This window comes from Pseudorca crassidens, chromosome 14, assembly GCF_039906515.1.
Source record: "Pseudorca crassidens isolate mPseCra1 chromosome 14, mPseCra1.hap1, whole genome shotgun sequence".
Lineage (NCBI taxonomy): Eukaryota > Metazoa > Chordata > Mammalia > Artiodactyla > Delphinidae > Pseudorca > Pseudorca crassidens.
In genome coordinates, this window is record NC_090309.1 from 81,689,707 (window position 1) to 81,695,695 (window position 5,989).

Sequence of the window (5,989 nt, forward strand, 5' to 3'; positions counted from 1 at the left end):
CATGAAATCTTAGTTGATGTCTGTAATTTCTTTCTTTCGCTGTCAATTCCACGTACCCTTTGTCCTCACCTAGCTCCTCACCTGGTTACCTGAAAGATCTTAAATCACAATGCTCCTCAACAACAAAAAAACAAACAACCCCCCTAAAATAGGTATAAGACCTAACTAGACATTTCTCCAAAGAAGAAATACAAATGCCCAATAGGCACATGAAAAGATGCTCAACATCTCTAATCATTAGAGAAATGCAAATGAAAACTACAATGAGGTACCACCTCACACCAGTCAGAATGGCCATCATTAAAAAGTCTACAAATAACAAATGCTGAAGAGGATATGGAGAAAAGGGAACACTCCTACACTGTGGGTGGGAATGCAAGTTGGTACAGCCACTATGGAGAACAGTATGGAGATTCCTCAGAAAACTTAAAATAAAATTACCATATGATCCAGTGATCCCAATCCTGGGCATATATCCAGACAAAACTGTAATTCAAAAAGATGCATGCACCCCTATGTTCACAGCAGTACTATTCACAATAGCCAAGACATTGGAAACAACGTAAGTGTCCATCGACAGATGAAGGGATAATGAAGATGTGGTATATATATACAACGGAATACTACTCAGCCATGAAAAATAATGAAATAATGCCATTTGCAGCAACATGGATGCAACTAGAGATTATGATACTACGTAAAGTAAATCAGAAAGACAAATGCCATATGATATCACTTATATGTGGAATCTAATATGTGACACAAATGAACCTATCTACAAAACAGAAGCAGACTCACAGACACAGAGAACAGATATGTGGTTGCCAAGGGGGAGGGAGTTGAGGGAGGGATGGAGTGAGAGGCTGGGGTTAGCAGATGTAAGCTAGTATATATAGAATGGATAAACAACAAGGTCCTCCTGTATAGCACAGAGAACTCTATTCAGTATCCTATGATAAACCATAATGGAAAAGAATATTAAAAAAAGAACATATATATATATATATGTATAACTGAATCACTTTGCTGTACAGCAGAAATTAATGCTATGTTGTAAATCAACTATACTTCAGGAAAAAAAAAAGCCAGGCAGCAGAAATGATCCCCCAAAACCCCTGAAAAACAAAAAATAAGAAACAATGGTCCTGATTTGATTTGGGGTTGTCTGTAATTTTTCATTAATTTTACCATTATATATGAGAGTACTAATAGGCACACCAAGGAAGCCTCCAGTTCTAACCAAAGTCCTTCTTAACCTAATTAGATCACAAATAATCAATCCTTCCTTGGTAAACAAAATCAATCATTCCCAGCCAGTTCTTGATCCACTGGTTTGCTGACATCTGGAGTTTAAAATGGCCACGGGGTTAATGAAAAGGAACAGCTAAGCAAACCTCCACCAAGTGCTTAGAGACTCTGTTTTGATATTGGGTGCCCTCACAAATCCCTGAGGCTCCATGGGGAGGAGGTTGAAGAGTTTTCTTTCCAGGTAGCCAGTACTGTGTTCAAATGATGCTGCCATAAAGTATGACCTAAACTTGTATGCTTTGAAGCCCATTTTGCCAAGGGGCAAAAAAGAAATGGACATTTCTGAAGCTCAGGACAGCACTGTAACTTAAAACACATGGTTCAGTATGACACTATGTGGCATGATATATTTGAGTTACTGGGAGGATATAAATAAAAGAGCATTAAAGATGGTTTAAAAAAAAAGTTAATAAATAAATAAAATGGCCGGGGGCAATCTCAACTTCCAAACTAGCTCCTTGTTGGAAGCATTTTCAGAAGAGTTCAAAACTGTTAAGAAGTGGTATCAAAAATACAGCAAATAGAGAAAGGGATCACCTCCCCCTCCTCCCACTTCATTCCTAGGTCCATGTTTCTTGCTGTTGGAAAAGTAAAGCCATAGACTGATGGCTGATTCAAACCATATACTGCATCCTTGGGAATGTTGTGTCACAATTACCAGTGGAACTGTAGATTTAATGGTCCATTACATGTGTGTCAGGCCAGATGATTTTGGGGTGGTAGGATGTATGGAAAAAGCAGAGAATTCTGTGAGAGCCCACCGATAGATTTTTTTATGCTTTAAGTGAGTACCTTGGTCACAAGCAATACTGTATGGAATACCATGTCAGAGAAGAAGGCTTTCTGTGAGTTCAGGGTTGGTTAGGCTGGCATACCAATAGCAGTCAGGTGGGGCAGGGGAGGCAACTCCATATCCAAAGTATATGATTATTCCAGGGATGAAAAATAATAGCCACTCCCTGCTGGATGAAGTCCACGATCATCAAGCTGTTGCCAGGTGGCTGGCTGGTTCTCCTAGGGAATGGTGTCGCTTATCCGGGCTCGTTATTGGTCTCTGCTGTTGGAAAGTAAGGCCATCAGCACTGGAAGTAGCCGTGACATCCTTGGAGAGGGGAAATGCATGCTGTTGAGCTCATGCACAGCCTCCATCTACGGCTCCATGACCACTGTGTACACACAAACACACCCAAGGTAAACCAGGCATTGTGCTAAGGTGGGTACGGAGCAGAGTAGTGGGGATCACATCAGGCAGAGCCTTGTAGTCCCTTGGTCAAGCATTTGGATTTACTGAACAACAATGGAAAGTCACTGGTGGAAGATGTTCTGCATAGGAATGACGGGGTCTATATCTAAAGACTGTTCCTACAGCATTATGAGTATGGGCGGCAAAGCTGGGAGTCTAGTCAATTTCCATACATACCTTTATACACATATTTGAACTTCCATGTAATATCCATAACGATTTTATACTTTTTCCTATAAAACTATCCTTCAAAGAAACAAATACACTCTCACCCTCCCCCCATAAAGGGGACAGAAAATACCAACAATCATTGACTTCCAGGCCCAGTGAGCAAGTACTAACGTGGCTGGGACAAGAGAGCAACCAACATTCACACAAAGGGTCACCTTGCCCATTTCTTTTGCAGTAGATGCCCTGGGTTAAAAACAAATATCTTCACACTTTGTGCCCATTCTAAGAGTCCATCCTCAGGCTACTCAGCACAAATAAACATCCTTCTGCACACTTGGACATTTCATGAAACAACAACATTGCATGCTGTTAAGTAGAAGCATGATAACCATCTTACAAAGAGTTCTGCAGAACCAGAAAAGAAAGATATTAATTACTGCAGAATATTTTGATAATTTACATAGAAAATCCAAAAACTGATAAAATTTGAATTCAAGATCCATATTCAAAGATAAATGTCAATCCTATACACCAACAATTTATTTTATAGAGAAAGATATTATTCGCAACAGCAAGTTGAATTATAAGGCATATGGAAAGAAACCTAATAGAGATGTATAATATCCACATTAAGAAAGTTATAAAATGCTGTTGAAGGAGATAAAAAAAGATTTATCTAAACAAGCAGACGAGCATGTATAATTTGTTTATGGATAGGAAATCTCACTATCCTAAAGTGGTCAGTTCTACCCCAAAATAATCCATATATTCAAGACTATTTAAATCAAAATCTCAACGTGATTTTTCATGTCACTAAGTAAACCACTTCTGAAATTTTTGGAAAAAGCAATTATCTAATATTTTCCAAAATGATTATAAAAAATAAAAAAGAACCAAGATAGCTTGCCCTATTAGACTTAAGACTTTATAAACTATGGTAATTAAAACGTTAAGGCAGAGGCTTAGAAGTTGACAGGTAAAGGGAATCAATTAGAGAGACAAGAAAGTCATTCAGGAACATGCGGAAATCAGTACCTGGTGTGCATGGCATACAAATCCTGTGCAATGACGGACTCTTCAATAAAAGGTATAGTGACGCAGTTAGCTTTCCTTATGGAAAATACAATCTAAAGCAATACTTCACATCATACAAAAAATAAATTGCAAGTGCATAAAATATCTAATTTATAAAATCAAACTTGTAGGGAATTCCCTGGTGGTCCAGTGGTTAGGACTCTGCACTTCCACTGCAGGGGTCACGGGTTCAATCCCTGCTCAGGGAACTAAGATCCTACAGCCATGTGGCATAGCCAAAAAGAAAATGAAAAAATTAAAAAAATAAATTGTGGAAAATAAATAAATAAAATAAAACTTGTAATACACTTAAAAAATGTAGAAGAAACGTCTTTAAGACATCTAAAAATGTAAGCATTTCTTAAATAAGACAGATTAAAAAACAGAAAAGATCAATAATTCTCATTATATCAGAATTTTAAATTTCTGTAATATAAAGAAACCATATACAAAGTTTGAAAAGGGCCACATTTGGAGAGAATATTTCCATTAAACATAAAAATCAATATTTAAAAGAAAAATAATTCAACAGAAAAAAATGAACAAAAGAGTTAATTGAATGAACAGACAATCCCAGAGGCGCAGCCAATAAATATATAAAAACATGTAACCTCGCAGGAAAGTGAAACAAGGAGAGGCTTATGCACAGGTATCGGATGATGGGCAAAACTCGGTAAGTCTGATATTACAAAGTGTTAGCCAAGATGAGGGCAAATCAAAGCTTTCATACTCTCTGTAGTGTGAATACTAATTTATAAAATGAATTGAGAGAGCAATTAGAAACCTAGTGAAATTGAAATGAACATATCCTGCTACATAGCAATCCTGCTCCTTGGTTTACGCTATAGAAAAATTCACATACTAAGAGAGTAGAACTTTAGCATTTACACCACCGAAAGAATAAATAACTATATGAGGTGATGGATGTGCTAAATCAAATAATTAACTGTGGAGTGACATATACAACATGACAGCATTAAGGCAAATTAAGAGGGGATAAAAAGCATACCTAAAAAGTGGTGTGGAAGGGTACACCCAAATCAAGATAGAAGCTTCCTTTGGAGAGGGAGACTTAATAATCCAATTTGGTAACAAAGGAAGTTCCCCCCCCCCAGGCATTGTATGACTGGAGCTTACATGATAAAATATTTTTATTAATTCTTGTTGTTGGGTATTGGCATTTCCTTCTGAATTTTTTTTTTTAACTCTTCAAAATTAAAACACACACAGAGCTCTCAGTGACCACTAAAGAATGGAAGAAAAATGGAGAAAATGGCTCTTGAAAAGTTTATTAACAGAGAACCAAGAAATGGAACAGTTAATGGAGTAAACCTGTGGGAGACAGAGTCAAGGGATAATTTTTCTTTTTGTTTTTCAGATATAAAAGGCTAAAGGATGCTCCTAAGACATTGGGAAAGATTCACTAGAGAAGCTAAGACTTCTTTTTTTTAATTGAAATATAGTTGATTTACAATGTTGTGTTAGTTTTAGGTGTACAGCAAAGTGATTCCGTTTTATATATATATGTATTGTGGAGTCATTAAAAGGTAGAGAGATGTTTTCTCCATTGAAAATAGAAAAAAACGATGATGCAAGTTTATACAGGACTGGTGGTGTGAAGACCATTAGTCTTCCCCAGTCCGGGTGGCTGTTTCTCCCGATAGATTTGGGAAAGTCAGCTGGAGTAGTGTCTTCTAATCACCACTGGAGGCCAGAAGTTGCCCAGTTCTGCTGTCATTATGACTGAAGGCCAGTCTTGGTAGGAGATATGAGTCTGCAAAGACACTGGGTTGATGTGTAGTATATTGTGGTGGGTAAAGAAGGAAGCTTCATACAAAGATAGTGCAGAACTTAAGCCGCATCCTACCCCAGGGGTCAGGTTTTATCCATGCGTGCAGGTGCTTTTTGGCTTCTTGTGTTGTAATTACTCCCATGTCCAAATCTGTTCCTTTGGCAAAAGATTCCTAAACGGAGAGTTTGGAACATTTGCAGCAACCATTGGTACAAGGAAAGTGCAACTTCCTTTCCCCTTTCTCAGAAACTTATTTCAAAAAGAATGTTAATGGAACACATAAGCAGCTTGGAAGTAGTGAATGGAGGCATGTCTTAGTTTTAAAATTTTTGATCCTAGACACCTACACCTGAGAGAGGAATACTAGGTGTCACCTAGTATATATTAAGAGGGCACCCATA

General features: G+C 37.6%; 1 non-coding gene across 1 annotated transcript; it reads left to right on the forward strand.

The window, feature by feature from the left end:
* The first annotated feature begins 3,932 nt into the window (after window positions 1-3,932).
* On the forward strand, window positions 3,933-4,005 carry TRNAG-UCC (transfer RNA glycine (anticodon UCC)). Its single transcript has one exon. It is a non-coding gene; the product is annotated as a tRNA-Gly (tRNA).
* The last annotated feature ends 1,984 nt before the right edge of the window (window positions 4,006-5,989 follow it).